Source organism: Cebus imitator, unplaced genomic scaffold, assembly GCF_001604975.1.
Source record: "Cebus imitator isolate Cc_AM_T3 unplaced genomic scaffold, Cebus_imitator-1.0 Scaffold15, whole genome shotgun sequence".
Classification (NCBI taxonomy): domain Eukaryota; kingdom Metazoa; phylum Chordata; class Mammalia; order Primates; family Cebidae; genus Cebus; species Cebus imitator.
Genome location: NW_016107330.1, coordinates 476,462 through 499,380, shown reverse-complemented (window position 1 = coordinate 499,380; position 22,919 = coordinate 476,462). Strand labels below are relative to the sequence as shown.

General features: G+C 53.4%; 1 protein-coding gene across 2 annotated transcripts in view; it reads right to left on the bottom strand.

Annotated features, from left to right (window-relative positions):
- Window positions 1-21,673, bottom strand: part of SPSB1 (splA/ryanodine receptor domain and SOCS box containing 1) — an 81,203-nt gene extending 59,530 nt beyond the window's left edge. Inside the window, exon 1 of one of the 2 annotated variants that reach the window (XM_017503509.2) lies at window positions 21,497-21,673. The gene's annotated coding sequence lies outside the window, so the exon portion shown is untranslated. Of the gene's footprint in view, window positions 1-543; window positions 661-21,496 lie in introns of those variants that run through there. The other variant, XM_017503500.2, reaches the window with a different exon arrangement.
- Window positions 21,674-22,919: the final 1,246 nt, after the last annotated feature.

Genomic DNA, 22,919 nt, shown 5'->3' with positions numbered 1-22,919 from the left:
GGGCTGAATCAGGAAGAGCACAGGATCACCGTGGTTCCTGCAGCAGGGCCCGGGGATCCCCGTGCTGCTGCGGCCCCACCACTTCCCTGACCTTGGGCACCTGGTCCCGGCTTGCAAATGACTAAGCGATTTCCACCTCCGAGCCCATCTGCCAAGAGGCCCGGCTGGCTGCAGAACTACACCAGGATGCCCGGAGCCGCACGCGTGAAACCCATAATTGGCAAGCCTTCTTCTTGGGAAAGAAAACTCCATGTTTTGTTTTGTTTTGTTTTCCCCTTAAACGAAACAAATCCACCCACGTAGTTACTGGAAACTCAAGCATGTGAAACTGAACCGTTTGCAAAGAGAATTAGTCAGCAACCTTGTGAGCAGCGCGGTCCCTCTGGAGGTGGGGCTGCCTGTGCTCCTGAGGCCCCCACCGACTCCTCACTCAGTGTTCTTTGCTGCACGTGACACCCTGGTAGAGGGTCAAAATGAGGCTGCACCCCATGGACAGAGGGCAAGGTCACTGGCATCAGGTCGATGGTGCCACGCATAACTCACCTGGGCCTCCGAGTGTGAATCACTCGCTGGTTAGAAACCGTGGCTCTGAAGTCACGTTCACATTCAACTCCCACCCCCTCATGTGACTCGAACCTCTCCAGGTCTCGGTTTCGTCATCTGTGAAATGGGGAGAGCAGAAGCCACCAGGTGTGTGTGTGGTGTTGTAGGGACTCCAAGAGATGACACAAGGTGCTTTGTACCTGGCACCCAAAAGGCAGCCACCAAGTCCTGGCTGCTGCTGAGATGCCCTCCTATGGGAGAGCTGAGGTGGGTGGGCAAGACTGGCACGGGGCCATGTCCCTTGGAACCAACACGGGGTCTCTCGTTGCTGTGGATTCTGCCGCGTTCGTTCCTAGCCCCACTGCTTTGCCCGGGATACGGCATAAGGAGTCGGGCAGAGGGCCAGGCCGGGTGCCAGCAGGCAGAGCTCTCGTCCCAGCCCCACTGACTGGGTGACCCCCACTGTGCTGCTCAGCCTCGCCCTCCTCATCTCTACAGAGAGCGGACATTCATCCCACAGATGTTTTATTTTAAACCAGTGCAATGCTGTGTCTTTATAAACAAACAAAAAACCCACTGAATTATTTGCCAGCATTTTTAAAAGTCTGGATTCTTGGCTTCAAAAGGGATACTACAGTGCCAAGGACTCTAGTCCCCCAGGTAAGAGAGGCCACTCCGCGAGCAGGATGCACTGTTCTCCTTTGCCGCAGTCCTCTCCCTGCCCTGTAGCCTCCCACTGGCTGCTTCCCCCATTTGTGCCTCCTTCCCGACCCCTGGGGCATCTGAGTTTATGACCCAGTTTAAAACCCTAATTTTATTTAGGGGCACAACCTCAGCCACTTGCCACTAGAAATAGCCACAGGAAGTGTCCCTTGGGAAGGTAATTCAAGTCTGACACTTAAGGCTCATTTTTCCCGGAGAAAAACAGACAGTGTAAGAAGACCTATGCCCCAGTCTGGCTGAGGGAAACTCAGGGATGAGACTGTCAATTTTTGCAATTCTTTGTGTGATTTACTAGACAAAGAGCAGAGGCAAATATCTGGGGTCCTGCTCTCCCTTTCGCTAACCTGCCTCTCTCTCCATTTGGTGATGAACCAGATGGCCTCATTGTGTAGATTTCAGCCCACTGGATCCACAGAAGGCCGGTGGACAGTCAGGGTCTAGATGCTCACAAGCGGGCAGCCTGGTGCCCGTCTTCCCATCAGGAAGGTACCAGGACAGCTGCTCACAGCACAGAGAGCCCTCCAGCCTTCCAAGCCAGGCAGCTGCCTTGCATATTTGGGGGTGGGAGGGAGGAAGGATGCAGTGGCCAGATCTACTCCCAGCCCAGCAGAGACACTGAAAATGCCAGGTGGGCATTTGGAGGCATTTTCCAGCTGTCTTGTTCACTTTTTTTTGGAGATGGAGTTTCACCCTATCGCCCAGGCTGGAGTGCAGTGGTGCGATCTCAGCTCACTGCAACCTCCACCCCTGCTACCCCCCACCGCCTGGTTCAAGCGATTCTCCTGCCTTAGTCTCCCAAGTAACTGGAATTACACGCAGGCGCCTGCCACCACATCTGGCTAATTTTTGTATTTTTAGTGGAAACAGGATTTCACCATGTTGGCCAGGCTGGTCTCAAACTCCTGACCTCAAGTGATCTGCCCACCTCAGCCTCCCAAAATGCTGGGATTACAGGTGTGGGCCACCATGCCCAGCCAGTTGTCCCGTAAAAGCACAAGATTCGAGATCCCCAGCCATCTTACCTCTTCAATAACACTCCTCTGTTCATTCAGCCTTCACTGAGCACCTGCTAAGGGCCAGCCTCTGAAGCACAGCGGGCAGTCTGGACTGGCCAGGCCTTGGCCCCTGCTGCAGCTTCCTGAGAATGTTCGATCTCACCTTGCTGCCTGAGCTTACTCACTCCTTCCCTGGGCACCCTCCCACGCCCTCTCCTTTGCCTGGCTAAGGCCTCTCTCCATCAGAAATTTCTCCCGAGCAACCTGGGCCCACCCCTCCCAGAACTTAAATCCCAGCATCCCCCTACCCCAGATCAGGAGCCTGTTCCCACTCAGAGGCCACGTGGGCAGCGGTTCAGAGCCCAGACTGCCTGGGTCTGCATCCAGCTTGACTTCTTGCTGTGCGGCCCTGGGCAAGACATTCGACTATTTTTAACATTGGTTTTTCCATCTGTAAAATGGGCATGATAATCCCCATTCCAAAGGGTTCCGTGCAGCAGTCAATAAGTAAATGCATGGAAAGTGCCCAGCACAGTGCCAGGCACAGAGCAGGCACTCAATTAACATCAAACAAACTGGTCTCGCTCTAAAGCTGGCAGGAAAAGATGTGTCTGTGGCGGACACATGGCCTTGGGCCTGGCTTTGCACGGTCGGCACACACTGCCTTTGGTAACCTTACCTCCACCTTGGAGGTGGAGTTCCAAACTCCAACCAGGCAGCCTTCCCTAGGTGCCTTCCAAAACTGCACCACTTGCAATAAGACTGACCAGGCTGAAATAAATTAAAAAATAAATAAGGCCGGGCGCGGTGGCTCAAGCCTGTAATCCCAGCACTTTGGGAGGCCAAGGCGGGTGGATCACGAGGTCAAGAGATCGAGACCATCCTGGTCAACATGGTGAAACCCCGTCTCTACTAAAAAAAAAAAAATACAAAACATTAGCTGGGCATGGTGGCGTGTGCCTGTAATCCCAGCTACTCAGGAGGCTGAGGCAGGAGAATTGCCTGAACCCAGGAGACGGAGGTTGCGGTGAGCCGAGATCGCGCCATTGCACTTCAGCCTGGGTAACAAGAGCGAAACTCCGTCTCAAAAAAAATAAAAATAAAAAAAATAAAAACAAAAACAAAGAAATCCAAAACTATGCCACTTTAATGAGTCTGTGCACGTTACCCAATCATCGCAAAAGTCAGCTCATGAGCTGCTCGCCCAACAAAACTCCGTGCTGTCACCTGCCTGTGTTACCGTCGGCACTCAGGGAACTTGGAAGAATGTGGCCCTCCCCCAGTCCCCACCTGCAGAGTATGCTGACGTAGGGAGAAGAAATGAATTCCAGGTCGGTGTCCATGGCTGCCTGAACGCAGGTGTGCACCAATCATCAGGATCACATTTACAACAGGTGAACCACGTGGCATGTGAATAACACCTCCACAAGGCCGTTAGGGAAGAACCCTGTTAGCTTTCCCTGACTACAAGACTCAGGAAGGTCAGGGACTCCCTGCTTTGTCTCATAAAAGAGGCCGGGCACAGCGGCTCGTGCCTGTAACCCCAGAGCTTTGGGAGGCAAGGTGGGAAGACTGCTTGAGCCCAGGAGGAGTTTGAGACCAACTTGGGCAACACAGTGAGACCTCAGCTCTAAAAAATAAAATAGGAGAATTGCTTGAACCCAGGAGGCAGAGGCTGCAGTGAGCCGAGATCGTGCCACTGTACTCCCGCCTGGGGGACAGAGCAAGACTCTGTCTTGAAAAAGATAATAAAAATAAAATAAAATAAAACTTAGCTGAGCGTGGTGGCATACATTTGTGGTCCCAGCTACTCAGGAGACTGAGGAAGGAGGATCCCCTGAGGAGGTCGAGGTGGAGTGAGCTATGATCACGCCACCACACTCCAGCCTGGGCGACAGAGACAGGCAGGGCGAATGGTTACACCAAGAGAAAAACATTATCCGCATGAGGGCTCCTGTATCTCAATACTTGGCCACTGGCGTAAGGAGAGAAAACCAGTCCCATTTTTCTGCTTTGTCTGAGCAGAGCTATTTCATCTGGCAGGGTTGAAACAGGGCTCAGTGCCACCAAGAAAACTCATACCCCCCATGGATGCACCAAACCCACCTTTCCAGGAAGAAGACAGAGGTCCCATCCCAAACACACAAAGCGTGGTGGATAAAGCCACGTTCCATGTCTACCACTGGGTAACCATGGCAGAAACATCCTGGGTACTGACCCTGATCTATTCCCGCTGTTCGCCAGAGGCAGCGGAGTTAAATCTTACACAGAATGCTCCCCTGCCCTGCAAAAAAAAAAAAAAGCCAAAAGATAAAAGCGAAAGTGCCCTGGTTCAAGGGTTGGTTCAAGTCCGACCCTTTTTCAGGACTGTGATGTTATTTCTAAGCCCAATCGGTCCTTCCAGAAAAGATGTCCCGTGCATGTTGAAGAGATGAATGAGTTGAAGCTGATGCTGAGTGATGTGGGGTATGGGATTCAGGATACCAGTCTCTCTACTCCGGCCTGTGTTTGAAATTTTCCATTACAAAAATCTCCACAAATGCGGACGGCAAAGCAAAACCTCAGCCATGCCGAGACCCATGACGGGGAAGAAAGAATCCCCAGTCATGGATCGGCACTCGGCTCAGACACGGCCTCCTGGGTAGGCCCTGTCTGGGCATGGCTCTCTCAGCGTGGGCACCAGGACAGCCAGGACAGAGCGGGCATTCAGGGACTACTGGCTGAATGGTGAAGGCATTAAAAAAAAACAAAAACAAAAACAAAAACCTTTATCCCGGGCTGTCTAGACACCCCTGAGAGTGGCATGGGGGTCCGGAGGATGTGGCTTCCAGGGAGCCTGGGAGGCTACAAGTGGGGAAAGAAAGGATCTGTTCACAGCAAACAGCTCAAAACTGGCCTGATGGGATGCAACCAGAAGAAGGGGGAAAAAATATGTATATATATATATTTTTTGAGACAGAGTCTCGCTCTGTCGCCTAGGCTGGAGTACAGTGGCACAATCTTGGCTCACTGTAACCTCCACCTCCCAGGTTCAAGCAATTATCCTGCCTCAGCTTCTTGAGTAGCTGGGATTATAGGCGCACACCACCACACCTGGCTAATTTTTGTATTTTTAATAGAGATGGGGTTTTACCATGTTGGTCAGGCTGGTCTTGAACTCCTGATCTCGTGATCCGCCCATCTTGGCCGCCCAAAGTGCTGGGATTATAGGCGTAAGCCACTGCGTCCAGCCAAGAAGAGGGGAAAGATACTTATCTTTTTGAACATTCCATTTTTCCAAAGATGGAGAAGTGTTTTTAGAAGAACCCTGACATTTACATATAATTTATATATGACAGAATTAGAATAAATTAAGCATGCTGTTGCTCCCTTAGGATGACTTCTCCAAGCTTTACAAATGCAAGGCGACTTTTCTCATTAGCACTTTCTTAAAAGCTCCAAATGAGAAGACCCTTGCACAGGGGAAAGGCTCGAGAATCTCCCCTGAACCCCATCTGCAGAGGAATGAGGCGACAAAGTTACGCTGCTGCCCAGATCTTTTTTTTTTTCTGAGCCAAGGTCTGACTCCCATTGCCCAGGCTGGGTGCAGCGGTGCAATCACAACTCACTGCAGCCTCAACCTCCCGAACTCACGTGATCCTCCTGCCTTGGCCTCCAGAACAGCCGGGACCACAAGCGTGCACCATCACACCCAGTTAATTTTTTGTCTTTTTAGTAGAGACGAGGTTTTACCATGCTGCCCAGGCTGGTCTCGAACTCCTGGCCTCAAGTCATCTATCTGTCTCTGCCTCCCAAAGTGCTGGGATTACAGGCACAAGCTACTGTGCCCGGCCGCTCAGGTCTTCTTGATCTATCCAGCAGCTCAACCCTTAGAAATCCAGGAAGGTGCCCCAGGAACCTGACATGAGATGACTTGCCCTCACAAAAACCACCATTGCCTGAATCCTGTGCTTAATCTTGAGTTTGCATGAGGCTTCCTGGGATCAACTCAAGAGGTAAGACCCACCAGCATGGCCCTAGACTCTGGCCTTCCCATGGCAGGTGCAGGAACATCATCACAGGGACCCTCACCATCCCCACCTGAGGAGAGACCTCGGGCAGACCCACGGCCAAATCCCCAAGACGACAGATAGTGATCCCCAGGCACAACCAAACAAAAGGATCAGGAAGCTGAATTGGGTCCCCAAGGAAACTGGCTAGGGCCCCAGTGACCACATTTTCTAGTTGCTTTTGTTTGTTTGCTTGTTTTTGAGACAGTCTCACTATATTGCCCACACTGGAGTGCAATGGTACGATCTTGGCTTACTACAACCTCTGCCTCCTGGGTTCAAGCAATTCTCCTGCTTCAGTCTCCCAAGTAGCTGCAATTACGAGCATGCACCATCATGCTCAGCTAATTTTTGTATTTTTATTTATTTATTTAAAGATGGAGTTTTGCTCTTGTTGCGCAGGCTGGAGTGCAATGGTATGATCTTGGCTCATCGCAACCTCTGTTTTCTGGGTTCAAGCGATTCTCCTGCCTCAGCCTCCTAAGTAGCTGGGATTACGGGCATGCACCTCCACACCCGGCTGGTCTTGAACTCCTGACCTCAGGTGATCCACCTGCCTTGGCATCCCCAAGTGCTGTGATTACAGGCATGAGTCACTGTGCCAGACCTGGTTACCACGTTTTAAATGCAAGGGAGAGCCTGCGTAACATGGCAAGACCCTGTCTGTACAAAACATTTTCAAAATTAGCCAGGTATGGTGACACGTACCTATAATACTAGCTACTTAGAATGCTGAAGTGGGAGGATCGCTTGAGCCCAGGAGTTCAAGGCTGCAGTGAGCTGTGACTGCACCACTGCATTCCAGCCTGGGTGACAGAGAGACCCTGTCTGTCTGTCTCAATCTCTCTCTCTCTCTCTCTCTCTCTCTCTCTCACATACACACACACACACACACACACACTCGGCAGGGGAGCACACAGGAATTGAGAGGGAAAGTCTGAAGCCTTCCCTGGTCCTCCTCACGGCAGCCAGTCTCCTGGCCCCTACCATGAAACCCCCCGGTCTAGAACGAACGCTCCTGATGGCCCCAGGAGGCCCTCTGTACCCGCGCTGGTCTGGTGACTGCCCAGCCCCTGGCAGTGAACTCATGTTTCCTGCACACACCTGCTGGGCCACAGGCTCTCAGGGACCTGGAGGTGCGTCACACGCCTCCCAGGCTGTGTGTGGCAATAGCAGGTGCCCAATCAACAGGGCTGGCACGTTCCACTGTCAGAGAAGAAAAAACCCAGGCGGTGGGGTCAGGCCCACCTTCCAGCATCCAGGGAGACACGCCACCTCCTGAAGTGCAGAAAACCGCTCTCGAAAAAAGTTCTTCTTTCTCATCTATAAACTGAGAGATAACATCTAACTCACAGGATTGCTGAAGGGGTTAAAAACCTATCTGCAGTGGCAAGCAGAGCGCCTGACTCATGGCACACGTTCAGTCAATACATGTGAAGACTATTTCGGGAAGAATCACACTCAGCAGATGGGATCTGAGACACCCTAAACTAAACCCTGGCCCCAGCATGGGAGGGAAAGGGCAGGAAAAAGTTGTCGGGAGCTCCAACAAGGAAGGGGCCAGTGGTCCCTCAGCGGATGACAGCTTAGGTTTTCTCCCATGCCTGGGGCAACCCCACCTGTCTCCTTTCCCCCACCCAGTCAGGGCACTGTGGCTCCAGGGGGCCCTGGGCATGGAGGACCCACTGCTGGAGTGCCCATGACCCTGCCAAGAGTGGGCCCAGGGTAAACGGCCCCCGTGCGAGGCACCACCAGTCAGGGCAACTGCATCACTACCTGAGACCACTGGTAGGAAACTCCTAAGCACACTTCTGCCACACTCTGTCCAATGGGAGGCAGGCCACCCTCTTTGGGGCCTGATATATCTTAGAAAACATTGGAAGGAAAGGAATTAAGAAACTGACTTGCTGAAGTTCTGGTCCCAGATGGGTTAACAGGGTTTGGAAGTGGCACCAAATGGCCAACACTGTCAGCAACCATTCCTGGAAACAGCTCCTGCCCCCCAAGAGAAGGAGCAGCATGAGTTACAGACCCCCAGCCTCAGGGTCGGTCCCCATGAGGACACATCTGGCACCACAGTTGAGGTGGACCCTGGGGAGGAGGGGGTGGCTCAGGGTAGGCCTGGGAGGAGGCCACACGCACCCCAAAGACCACGTCCCGGGTTTGCGAATTCACCATAAGAGCAATGGAACTGCTGATGGGCTCCAGAAGGGAGCTGACAACAGGTGTCATTTTTAAAAGATCGATAGGAAAAAATTAAAAATAAATAACAAGATCACTGGCGACAAGAAGATGGTGCCTGAGTTTCTGGTGATGAGGGATATGGAGAAAAAGACAGATGCCCGTGTTTCCCAGCCAACCTCTTAGACAAGCTGTTTGGATCCGACTCTCCCATCCCACCTTCCTATGGCCTACAACGAATCCAGGATGGGAAATCCAGCTTCCACTTAGGAAATGCTTCAATCTTCCGTGCAAAACTCAATTAGCCAGAAGTCAGACGCAGAAGGCCGCACAACATATAGTTCCATTTGTACGAACTGTCCAGCACAGGCAAAGCTGTGAGTCAGAACACAGACTGGTTCCCAGGGGCTGCGGAGGGAGGATGGGGGTGACGGCTAATATGGAGGGGGTTTCCTTCTGGGGGGGATGAAGACGTTTTGGAACTAGACAGAGGGGATAATTGCACAACATTGTGAATGTACTAAACGCTCTTGAACTGTTCACTTTAAAATGGCTCATTTATATTATGTGAATTTCACCTCAATTGAAGAAAGACAGCCGGGCATGGTGGCTAATGCCTGCAATCCGACCACTTTGGGAGGCGGAGGCAGGCGGATCACCTGAGGTCAGGAGTTCGAGAATAGCCTAGCCAACATGGTGAAACCCCCATCTCTACTAAAAATACAAAAATTAGCTGTGCATGGTGGTACATGCCTGCAATTCCAGCTACCCGGGAGGCTGAGGTGGGAGAATCACTGGACTCTGGGAGGCAGAGGCTGCAGTGAGCTGACACTGTGACACTGCACTCCAGCCTGGGTGACAGAGCGAGACTCCATTTATTAAAAAAAAAAAAAAAAAAAAAAAAGATACCCTAAGTAGCCAATGTCACAGAGCACATCTGTACATCCAGAGCATCTTCGAGCTGACTCTACTTTCTCTCCATGTAGTTCAGACACCAATCCTCATATACCTGGGACCACTCTGACTCTTAACAGCCCCTGCATCTTATTTACCCAGCCACAGTGACATCTGCTCTGCTGACCTGTCTCTTGGGTCACTCATTTCTTCCTTGCTCTTTCTTTGTGGAAGGGAATGGTGGTGAAGAGTAAGACCAGGAGCCAGGCTGCTGAGGCTCAGCTCACAGCTCTTCCCTTAGAGTCATTCTAGTTTTTTTTTTTTTTTTGTTACAGATTTTTGCTCTTGTTGTCCAGGGTAAAGTGCAATGACATGATCTTGGCCCACCGCAACCTCCACCTCCTGGGTTCAAGTGATTCTCCTGCCTCAGCCTCCCGAGTAGCTGGGATTACAGGCATGCACCACCATGCCCGGCTAATTTTGTATTTTTAGTAGAGATGGAGTTTCTCCATGTTGGTCAGGCTGGTCTCGAACTCCTGACCTTAGGTAATCCGCCTGCCTCAGCCTCCCAAAGTGCTGGGATTATAGGCATGAGCCAGGGGTGAGCACAGCCCATCCTAGCTTTTTCATCTGTAAAATGGGTATCACTACAGGTATCACTGACATTACGAGGACTAAATGACTTCATGCATGCACAGCACCTGGAAGCGTGCTCAGATACACCATGTCGGGTTGGTGGCTGTTGTCACTGACCCCACTACAGACAGACCCCAGTCCATGTACCTCCCACAGCCCCCTCTGCTCCATCCATCCACTATAGACAGACCCCAGTCCATGCACCTCCCACAGCCCCCTCTGCTCCATCCATCCCCACCTCCCCCAGGCTGGGCATCACAAAAGAAAACTGGGTATCCCTCCCACTCCAGCTCCGCTGTGCCTGAAATGCTGTCCGTGGTGGAAACCATGGAGCGGAAAAGCCGACCGCTACAGGACGCAGCGAGGAAGGACCAGGGCCCGGCCATCCCTCCACATGGTGAAAAGGGTGAAGGCAGTCGATAGCAACAGGCAATCGTCCAGGTGTCCTCAGTCCCTGCCCCATGGGGCCAAGGGCAAGGCTCACCCTTTAGGAGCCCCCATGGCTTGGTCCCTCCCCTGCAGAAGCACGGCTGGGACCCAGCCTGGTGGCTGATTCCCCAAAACCACTGCTCTGTCCCCAACACACTTTCGTTCCCTAAACCACAAACCCCTCTCCCATGTCCCTTGTAGTCACACAAATGTCGCCAGGTCTGTGGGCCCTCCTGCCTCTCTTCGCTCACTCCGGCCACATCCCAGCACCTTCCCTGCCTCTCCCACCTGGCCACCCCACCACCAGTGTCCTCTGATGCCCTGAGCGCGGTCATCAGCAGAGACGGGCCTGTCTCACCCACTAGACAGCGAAACCTTCCTCATTCTTTATATCCTCGGCCCCATCAGACTGGCTGCATATAATAGGTGCTTAGTAAATGTTTGAATGAACACATGAATGACATGCGGTCCTGTAACAGCTCCTGAGAATGAAGCCTTGTTAGAAGTGCTTGTTCGGAGTTCCTGACCTCCTATAGGGTCGTGAAAGAAGTCTGGTCTGAGAACGAACACCTGGCAGTCTAGATCTATGACAGGAAATCCCCACCCCCACCACCCCCACCCGGGCCCACATCGAGCTCTCCCAGACCCTGCTGGGACCCACTAAGCCACCAGCCTTGCCATTGCTCCCTCATCCAACAGGTGTCCAAGAACCCACTGTGTCCCTAACTACTGGGGTCTCAGTGGTGAACAACAGCCTCGTGGCCGGGTCCTGCCCTCCTGGAGCCCACAGGTCATTGGGCTGCCCACAACAGCAGGTGTCCCTGGCACGGCTGAGGGTACACATGTCGGGGTGACAGGATGCATGGTGGATGGCAGGGCTGCCTGCTGATGGGGACACCCCTGGGAAGAGGGGAGGTATGAGGGGATTAGTTTTTGGAAAGTGAAATGAGCGGGATGCAGGTCAGCTGGTGGGAATGGGCCAGCTGAGGCAGGACCGGGCAGCATGAAGAATGTGTGAGGCAGGGTCAGCAGAATACAGGTGACAGTGGCTGAGGCTATAAGGGAGGAGAGGGACGCTCCTGAGGGGGCAGATGGGCGACGAGGGTGGGAGGGAGAGGTGGGAGAGGCCTCTGTGGGGAAGACAAAGCCAGATGGGTCCGGCGCAGCAGGCAGGTGCAGCCCAGGGAGTGGCCAGAGCTTTCAAGCGGGGATGGGGGAACAGCACCAAAGCAGCAGAGGATGAGCGTGTGGTGCATGCCCATGATCCTACCACTTTGGGAGGGTCGCTTGAGCCCAGGAGTTCGAGACCAGCCTGGGAAATATAGAGAAATATATTCCCTGTCTCTAAGAGAAATTTAAAAATTAACTGGGCGTGCTGGTGTGCACCAATAGTCCCAGGTACTAGGGAGGCTGAGGTGGGAGGATGCTTGAGCGTTGAGGCCATTTGCCATCCAGACACGTCCACTCAAACCACTTCCACTTGGGACAGGTTCAAAGCACCTCCATGGACCCAGTCCCCCAGCCTGTAAGTCATCATTCACGATGACCCTCAAACTAGCTAAGGACCCAAGACACCTGCAATTCTTCACCCTTCTCTACACCTCACATTCAACTAGTTACCAAAGCCCCCAGTTCAATGGACTCACTGTTGTGTCTCCTGGTGGAAGTATTCCTCCCTTTGGAACCAAGACCTCTAGGCCAGCAGAGCATAAAGTCACAGGAACAGGAAGCAAACATTTTGCTAGTGGGTCCCTAGGGGTGATGATGTGTGGCGCCGCCCCCATTTCCTCCCCTTGATTCCTGGACCCGTGAATCCTGGCTATGGGAGAAACCAGCACCAAACACTGGATGCCGATATAGGCTACATACAGCCTTTGGAAGACGCCTGCCCCAGCCCTACAAAGTACTGTCACTTAGTATTACTGTCACTTAGCTGCTGTTGTAATTGAACTTCAAAAGACTCCAGTGCTCTTCTTTCAAGTCAGCTGCTTTGGATGGTGGGGATCACGGTCATTCTGAGTCCCTGGCCAAAGACCACCCCGGGGATCACTAGTACGAGTCCCAGAGTCTACAGGCCAGAGAACCTGGAGTTCGGACATACAAGTGCAGGAGAAGAGCGTCCCAGCTCCGGGACAGAGAGCCAGGATTCGCCCTTCCTTCCAGCTATTCATTCCATCCAGGCCCCTGGCTGACTGGACAGTGTCTGTGCCCATGGAGGGCAGACCTCCCCATCCAGCTGAGTGACTCAAATGCCAGTGTCCTCTGAAAACACTGTCACAGACACACCTGGGGCAGCCCAATCATTCTACGCAATGGCAAACCACTGGGTTTCCCCTTCGGCAGAAAAGGGACGGGCTCAGTGTGTGCTGAAGCATGGAGAACAATCAGTGCTTTACCAGCTGTGTGGGTATTCCTTAATCTAGTCAAGCTGACATCCAAAATCAGTCATCATGAGTTCACCCCTTATCAACTGGCACCCATAGGCATCCGCTGGCATCTTCTTCAATATATTTAATTTCCAAATAAAGGCAATAACAAGGGCATAGTCCCACTTAGCATGAGAGGTGAAACCAGCGGGCTCGTGCTCACCAGCCAATTCCCTCTACATGAGCCCATGGCCACACTTTCGTGTTGTGAAGTGAGCTCCTTGGAAGCGGTGCCATGTGGACAGCATGGCCGTGGTAAGGTGTTCTGGGAATCCATGGATGGTGATTTCGGCAGAAACACTGTGTGCAGGGAAGATGAGTCTATATCCAGAACAAGTGTCTGTTCCAGTGAGGGCAGAATGCTGCCCCTTCCAAAACAGAAGGGGTCCAACATGCCTTCCACCAGGTGAAGTGATCACCCTGGGGAATGGGGCCATACTGGAGCTCGGTGTTAGTCTCTGCTGCTGGAAGAGTGGTACCCAGTGGCAGCTGTAGCCAGCCTGGCTCTGGTGAGTGGCAGTCCACATTGCTGAGCCCACACATCGCCTCCATCTCTGCCACCATGACCACTCTGTTCCTGGCCCATCAGGCGATGACAGCGGTGGAAGGAAAGAGGCTGACTAGTACCCACCTCTGTCATCCTACCCACACGCCTCATGTCCTCTGCCCACCCAGGAGGTCTATCCACATACCTCTTCCCCCAATTTCTTTTTTGTTTGGTTGGATTTCTTGATACAGGGTCTCATTCTGTTGCCTAGGCTAGTGTAATCACAGCTCACTGCAGCCTCAACCTCCCAAACTCAAGTGATCCTCCCACCTCAGCCTCCCAATAGCTGGGACTGCAGGCATGAGTCTCTATGCCCAGCTAATTTTTTATTTTTGTAGAGATGAAGAGAGGTCTCACTATGTTGCCCGGGCTGGTCTTAAACTCCTTGGGCTCAAGCGATCCTCCCACCTTGGCCTCCCAAAGTGCTGGAATTACAGGTGTGAGCCACTATGCCAGGCCCCCAGATTTCTTTGTCACCGATCATCCAATCACATTCTTTCCAAGTCCCCAAGTCCCTGACCATCCAGCCAAATCATCGGGCACAGCCTATGAATCAGTATATAATCCCTCATCTGGCCATCTCTCCTCTGAGCAAAGTGCACAAGCAGATGCACTGCCCCAAGCTCTGCCCGGGAGGATTTCCCTTCACCCTTGTCCTTCAGAGATGTCCCAGCAAGGTGCTGCAGTGCTGCAGCTGTCCACCTTTGGGAGGTGCCTGCGTATGGTGCAGAACCATCCATAGCCATCTGTAAACCAGGCTGAGTCTTCTACTGTCAACCGATCATAAAGAACTCCCCATGAGACCATAGGTACAGGCTGGAGAGAGGGCACTGGGCAAAAGTAAGAGCCATGGGCCTTTGGACCACTTCCTCATGTCACTTACTTGTGCCTTTGGGACCTGCTCAGACCTGATCCCATGTACACTTCCACTCGATGATGTTGAACATTCTGTTGTACATGCCCAATGTACGGTTTGGTGGGTCAGATAGTTGATAACACCCATTTCATGATGGCAGCTCAGGTCACATGGAAACTTCACAGCCGATGGTCAAACGTTACGTTTGTACTAGGACCCAGTATTAGGCCAAGAGCTGTCTCTCAAAAGGAATGAAGTTATTTGCGGATGATGGCAGGGCCTTGCCCCAACTTCCCAAAGGCCTGCACTGCGATTCGCCTACAGAGGGCGGCCGAAGGCTTTCAACAGCCTCCCTGTCTGCCACTGACCTTTGATCTTGGATCTGCTGGGGGCCCAAGTGGCAGGGCAGCCTGCACAGCAGCCTGGACCTGCTGCAGAGTCTTCTGCTACGGGCCCTGCTCAAAACTAGAAGCGTGATGACTTAGCAAACGGGCTGGAGTAACACACCCAAATGAGGAACGTGTTGCCTACAAAACCCAAGCAGGCCCACTAGGCATCCTGCCTCTTTCTTGCTTGTAGGAGGAAAGCTGTAACAACTCATCCTTCACTTTACAGGGGATACCTTGACAGGCCTGATGCTACTGGACCCCGAGAAATGTCACTAAGGGAGAAAGCCCCTGAGTTTCAGTAGAATTTATTTCCCATCACTTGACATGTAAATGTCTTCCCAATAAGTCCAGAGTGGTTGCTACTTCTTGCTTACTAGGTCCAATCGGCATAATGACATCAATGTCATAGACCAGTATAATACCTATTTTTTGGGGGGGGCCGGGGGCAGGGTCTTGCTCTGTTGCCCAGGATGTAGTAAAGGAGCACAATCACTGCTCATGGCAAGTCTTGACCTCCTGGGCTCAAGCAATCCTCCCACCTCAGCCACCCAAGCAGCTGGGACCACAGGCATGCACCATCATGTCTGGCATTTAAAAAAAAAATTTTATAGAGATGGTGAAACCTTGTCTTTACTAAAAAAAAAAAAAAAAAAAAAAAAAAAAAAAAAACTGGCACACACTTGTAGTCCCAGCTACTGATGCTGAAGCATGAGAATCACTTAAGCCCAGGAGGCAGAGGCTGCAGTTAGCCAAGATCAAGCGAGACTCTGTCTCGAAAAATGTAGAGATAATGTCTCACTATGTTGCCCAGGCTGGTCTCAAACTCCTAAGCTCAAGTGATCCTCCTGCCTCAGCCTCCTGAAGTGCCAGAAGTGCTAGGATTACAGGTGTGAGCCACTGCGCCCAGCGCCAGCATGATATCTGCAGAAGGGAAAGGTGATCAAGATGGCCGTGAACTAAACTGTAACATAGGGCTGGACAGTTGATAACCTGTGAGCCAAGACCATCAAGGTGCCTTGCTGGCCTTGCCAGCTGAAAGCAAACTGCTTCTGGTGTGCCTTACGAGCAGGTATAAAGAGAAAGGCATTTGCCAGATCAATAGCTGCATGCAGTACCAGGGACCAGAGATGTGTTCATTTTTGGAGTCACCACTTGGGTAAGCTTACAATAATCCACAATCAGTTTCCAAAGTCCATCTGTCTTCTGCGCAGGCCTCATGGGAGGGTTGAGTGTGGATGTGGTGGGATCACCACCCCCTGCATCCTCCAACTCCTTGATGGTGGCGCTAAGCTCTGCGGTCTCCCCCAGGGATGCAATGTTGCTTTTGATGTACTATTTTCCTAGGCAGAGGCAACTCTAACACTTTCCATTTGGCCTTTCCCACCGTAATCGCCCTTACTGCACAAGTTACAGAACCAGTGTAGGGATTCTGCTAGGTGCTAAGTGTGTCAATTATGCATCTGGAACCAGGAAATAACCACAGGATGGGTTCAGGGATCCACTGGAGCCATCAAGAGTCAGACGCTAAAACTCCACTCATCACCTGACCTCCATAAGCCCCTCCTCTGATGGGTGGGCCACAGTGATGTTTTTGGTTTCCTAGAATCAATGTCAGTTCAGTGTCCTGCCATCTCTGAAAAGTCCAATTATTTCCCTTTCCTCAATGCATATTCTCCCTGGTAAAAGGCCACAGGTTCCTTTGGGGAAGGCTAGGAGGAAGACTAACAGCATTCATCTTCTATAGTGTACTGAGCTCCTTCTTCAAGGGAACCCAGCCCACAATTCGTTCATTAATTAATTCAAGGGCTTAGTTGTGTAAACTGGCTCAAGTCTGGAAGTTGATTGAGGGCTGTGATTTTCTCTTTTAATTATTCAAGTTGGACTTTTTTTTCATTTGACCTGTAAGTTTTCTGCTTATACAGATCAAGTAAGAATTTCATAGGTTTCCTGTCTATTTCACTTCTAGGAACACTATGATTAACTATCCAATGCCACAGATCCACAAAAGTCAGACTATTCTAATTGCAGCTTCACCTCTGCTGTCCACTAGGTAACCGCACTCACCTTGCTGTGGATGGCTGAGTACTGCCACTTGGCCCCTGCACTCCCAGATGCAATTATTCCCATTGCATTTGAGTTTTCCAATTGAGTGGCTGCAGCTCCTACTGTAAGTGCTGGATCACAGAGCTCTTTGGGAATGACGGGGCCCCCTCACAAATCTATTTCTCAAAGTATTGGTGAAAGGTCTGTCCTCTGAATCTTCCCACTGTGGGTGAGTAGCCTTTAAGTGATAAACCTACTCCAGCATCCTAATGTCCCTAAGCCTTTGAATCCCTAACGCTACATTAAACCAAAGGAGACCCAGCAACTCCGACTCACTCACAGTGGGTCATCTTTTGATCCATGTCTCAGCCAACCAACCAACCAGATCCTTTCTTAACTCCCTGAGCTACAGCATTAAGTGCAGAGTCTCTGCTTAGTGGGCCCATTATCAATAAATTCAGCCAGATCCAACTTCATGTTCCTTCCACCATTTTTTCACATCCTAATATCCACTCCGACATGTTCCCTTGGTGTCTGCTTGTAGAGATTAGAAAACTCAGGTGGTTCTCTTGGAGTGGAGTGCAGCCCCTCACTCTGACCTCGGAAAGAGTGTGACCAGATCGGCCACACTCAGACCATCTGGCGAGGGGTGTTCACAACTGGGGCACCTGTGAAGCCCTTGTCACAGGTAGGTTTTTCCAACCCTGGAATCCCGTATTCCTACTCAGCAGTCATTTCTCAAGTGTGGAGTTTGCATCCTAACACTTTCTTCATCTTGGGTTAAAATCACCTAACACCTCCCTGGTTTTCCAAGGAAAGCCCAAGGGTGGCAGAGGCTCTCGGACTCCTCTACCCGTCGCCTACACAGTGAATTCAGGAGAGTCAGGCTCAGCTTCAGGTCAGATCCAGTGCTTGCTTACGAACCGTCTCACAGCCACATCCCCCGACACCCAGCACTGCCACAAATCCCATGCGTGCATTGCACAAGGTCTGGACCTCAAAGGCGGGCAAGGCTGGGCTGTGCCTTGGCGGATTCTCCTTCCCATCTCCAAGAAAGGCCCCAAGAGCCTAAGCCTGTTGTTGATGTGGTCTGTCTCATGATCGCTGGACTCATTTATTTTTAATGTTGGGCAATGAACAGAGCTTTTAAAACACAAAGCAAGCAAGCAGCTTCCCAAAGGTTCCAGGGGGTTGGCAGCAGGACAGATCCCCCAATAAGCTGTTGGGTTTTGCCATCCTCCCTTTGTCCAAGCAAGGAAGGAGCCTCGAGCCCAAGTCAGAAGGGATGTGCTTCTCCCAACTCTGGCCCCATAGAGAGTCACAGTCAACCTCTCTGAGACTTGACGCTTATGACTTGACATTTGGATTTGCTTCAAAACAATCCAGCATGTGTATGTGTGTATATGTATGGTGTGCATGTGTGCATATGCGTGTGCATGTGTATGTGTGCATGGGCATGTGTGTATATGTGTGCGTACACATGTGCACATGTAGTCTGTGAGCATGAGCAGGTATGTGCATATGTGAGTATGTGTATGTGTGTGCCTGCAAGGTGAGGAAACCTGGGGGCTCATTATACTGTGCTTCTGACTTTGATATGTTTGACATTGTCCATAATTATAAAAAATTTCATGGCCGGGCACAGTGGCTCACGCCTATAATCCCAGCACTTTGGGAGGCTGAGGTGGGCAGATCACGAGGTCAACAGATCGAGACCATCCTGGCCAACATGGTGAAACCCAGTCTCTACTAAAAATACAAAAATTAGCTGGGCATGGTGGCACATGCCTGTAGTCCCAGCTACTCAGGAGGTTGAGGCAGGAGAACTGCTTGAACCTGGGAGGCAAAGGTTGCAGTGAGCCAAGATCGTGCCATTGCACTGCAGCCTGGGCAACAGAGTGAGAATCCATCTCAAAAAAAAAAAAAAAAGATAAACTGAATCATGCACGCCAGTCACAACCTATTTCTTGAGAAAAATTAATCCAAAATGCCCAAACTCATGACACCACAAGAATCAGAGGTTTTGCTACATTTGAAAATGTGTGTGCAGGCAAGTTTCCATCCACCCAGGAGGAGGGGCAGGTGCAGGAAGGGCGTACTGAACGCACCATGGGGTGGGAGGGCAGCGCTGGCCTTTACGAGCTGGGCCCCTACCCCATTCCCCAGCTCTGGTGGAGAAATTAAACATCTGTGCTGATTCCAAGGGGGTGAGTTTTTTGCAGCAGCCCAGAGGAACCCACTGAAGGGCGGATCCAGCCTTACTGGAACAGCCCAAGAAAGGGCCTCACCCAGCTCCAAAGTGACATCACCAGGGCCCCAGGCAGGACCACTCCTTCCTATGAGCCCTGAAACCCACTGATTCTCCCCAGGACCTGGCCTCCCTGAAGCCTGCACTGGGCCTGCTCTCTGCTTGGGGCTGTCTGAGCCACGGGGTCAATGTGCTACCGCTTTTGTTCTCTCTGCTGCCAGGGTGGTAGCCAGGCCAGGAGAGGAAGACTTGTAAAGTGATTGCATTAGTCTAAAGTGTTCCCTGCAGGAGAAAAGCAGCCCTAAGAGAGCAGGAGGAACCTTGAAATGATCTAATCCAGCCCATCACTTCACAGCTGGGGAGACAAGAAGCGCCTGGCCCATGTCCTCAGTGCTGGGGACAGTAACCAACAGCAAGTTTCAGGACTGGGGGGAGTCTTGGTCCACAGCCCTGGCTGTGCAATCTAGGCAACCACCCTCTCTGAGCTTCTGCTAGGAAAGGACAGGTTTGCCTAGACAGTAAGACAGAGCTTCCCTGACTCCAAGATCCCTCAGTGGGGAGAGATCACCTGTGCTGCTCATGCCTACACCAGGGCTTTCTACCACTGGGGAGGGGGGTCTGAAGAGGGGGACAGGGCAGAAGGGAGAGGCCCTCACGCCCTTCCTTGGTTGCTGCTCTCCTCACACCTCACAATGCGGCATGAAGTTGTGGGCCCCACAATGAGAAAATTCCTCCAAGGACACCAAACCTTAGTCACCAGGGATGGCGCTTTTACCATGAACACCTGTTAAAACTCAACTTATGACCAGTTTCTGATGCTACAGACTGGAGTGTTTAATTAACTGTTACTCACTCAGGAAGCAGCCTCTGCCAACTCACCCCCAAACCGTGCAGTTCATTTTCAGAGAAATGGAGAGAGGAAGAAGGAGCCTGTGCTCTCCTCGCGGACACAGCAGGGCTTCCCTAGTGGGGTGGCCATGGCCCCGCATAGCTGGCTCTCCAGAACCAAGCAAATAAATCACCATGAGCAGCAGTACCCAGGAACCAGCGGCCCTCCTGGATGGTCTACACACACTCACAGAGACACACACACACACACAGACACACACACCCAAAGACACACTCACAGAGACACCCACAGAGACACATTCAGAGACACACTCACAGACACACTCACAAAGACACACACACATTCTCAGACACACACACCCAAAGACACACTCAGAGACACACAGACACACACCCAAAGATACACTCACAGAGACATAGAGACACATTCACACACAGAGACACACACAGACACACTTACAAAGACACACTCAGAGACACACAAAGACACTCAGACTCACACAAAGATACACAGACACTTGCGGACACACACAGAGACACACACACACTCAGATACCCACACATACAAAGACACCAGAGAAACACACAAGAACACCAAGAGGCACGCACACACACTTGCAGACACACAATGGCACAACGGCACACACATACACACACACACAGACACACATTTGTAGAGACAGACACACAGACACACTCAGAGACACAAACTTGCAGAGACACACACTGAAAGACACATAACCACACACACTGACAAGGACATACACAGAGAGACACACAGACACACACACACTTAGTCACACACACTCAGACACACAGGCACACATTGACAACGACACACAGACTCACTCAGAGACAGACACACACACAGACACACTACTCAGACGCAGACACATATTCACAAACACACGCACACACACGCAGACGCGTTCACAGACACCCGCTCTTCCTGCAGACCCGCACCCTGCCCTCGGGGCCGTCCCGTCCCGCCCTCGCCAGAACCTGGACGCCCGCGAGCCCCGCACACGCCCGAGACGGCGACCCACCCGCGGTTCCGCCCGCGGGCCCAGGCCGCCCTTGTTTTTCTGATTTAATCGATTTCCTGACAACTCTCCGGCTCTCCCTCCGCTGCTGGCAGCAGCCGCGGCGGCTCCGGGGCGGCGGGGAGGGCGGCGCTTGGGGGTCCCCGGCGGGCTCCCTGGGGGAGGCGCTGCGGGAGGGTGGGGGGCGCCCTGAGGGGCGACTGGGCCGCACCGCCGATCCCGACCTGGACTGGCGGGAAAAGCGAAACTAACTCGGTCGAGCGGCGTCCCGCGTCCCCCGGGCTCAGCGAGATGGATCCGCGGCCCCGGAGCGCCCTGGTCCCTCCTCGGGACCGCAACTCGGCGCGACCGTCCCCGCGCCCCGAGACCCCCCGCCGCGCCTCGCCCTGGGACCCCGCGACCTGCAGCGGCGGCAGCGCGGGGCAGGCCGGGCCCCTCCCCCGGGAGCCGCGGCGAGGGAGGCGCGCCTGGAGCCACCGCGGGAGGGGCCGCGCCCCAAGTCCCCATCCCGGACCCCAACCGCTCCCCGCGCCCGGCCCCGGCGCCGCGATCCCCGCGTCCGGCCCCGGCGCCGCGATCCCCGCGTCCGCCCCGCCCGGCCTCCCGCGCCCACCCGCCGGGTCCCAGGTGGCCCGCGCCGCCTACCGCGCACTGGGGACCGCCGCCGCTGCTCTCCGAGGCCGAGGAGGCTTGGGCGCCCGGGCCGCGCCTGCCGCAGGGAGCGCAGTCGCCTCCTCCCCGCGGCCCCGGCGCCGGCGCCTGGAGCCTGGTTCCTGCTGCGAGCGTGCGGGCTGCCCGAGCGCGACTTCTGTGCGGAGGAGAAAAAGCCACCGACGGCTTTAAAGTGAAAAAAAAAGAGGAAAGCGCCGGTGGGCGGGGCCGGCCCTACCCCGCCCCGCCCCCGCCCCGCCCCCGCCCCGCCCTGCCCCGGCCTCGGGTGCGCGGACCACTAAGCTCTGCAGGGGCGGCGGGGGTTGCGGGGGGCGCGGGGAGCGCAGGGGTGCCGGGACTGAGCGCGTCACGTGCCCGGCACTCGCTCGGCCGCCCCCTCCGCAGCCTTCGTCCACCGCCCTCTCCGGAGCCGCCGCCCTGGCGTTGCTGGCCCGAAGCTCCGGTCCCTGCGGAGGCGTCTTTGGGAAACGCGTGGCGCGGGGCCTGGGTGGCAGCCGCGGGAGGCTGGAGTGGGGGCGGGGGTTTCCTAGGAGGAGAAATCTTCGCGGAGAGTGAGGGGGTGGGTCCCAGTAGCCCTGGAGCAAGGCCTGGTCTGCCTCCTGTGAAATGCCCAGCGGGGACGGGTGGGCAGCCGCCAGTGGTCCCCGGAGCCTCCCCGCAGCGCTGTTTTGGGCATCGCGCGTTCCGGTGCCCACGGGGACGGGCGCTGGCACCTGGCATCTTCGGGGCCGCTCCCTGAGCAGGTCCAGGCCTCTGAGGACTTGTCTTGTGGCTCTAGCTCGTCCGAGGAATTTTCCTTCCCCTTCCCCGAACAATCACTTGGGACCGGGGAGATTTTAAAGAAATGACTGTTTTGAGTGCAAAATCCCCTTGCCTTCCCCACCTCTTGCTGTGTGAAGTCCACTGAAACGAGTGTGTAGTTAGCCTTTCTGGGGAAGCTTCCGTAGTTATTGGATCTTTACCATAACCCAATACGGTGAGGGTGGGACTCATGTCACACTCACTGTAGAGGTGAGGAAACGGTGACTGGCCCGAGGCCAGCTGCCCAGACCTTGGAACCCAACTAAACTGTGAGATTACAAAGTTTGATGTCTTCCCATCTTACGGTGCTGAAAATCAGTTTAGTTTAGCTTTGTTTGAACCCAGAATAGGAATATGGAGACGCCACGACTCCCCTGAGCTGGGTGGGCCTGGGTGGGCCTGAGTGGGCATTCTGACTTTCCAGGTTCCAGCGGTTTAGGAATGTTGAATCCAGACTGGTCAGGTGGGCAGCCATGGCCAGCAGCTTAGGGGTGCTTCCCATTTAAAAGAGCACTTGAGGCCGGTTGTAGTGGCTCTCATCCCTGTAATCCCCACACTGGGTGGCTGAGGCAGGCGGGTCACTTAAGCCCAGGAG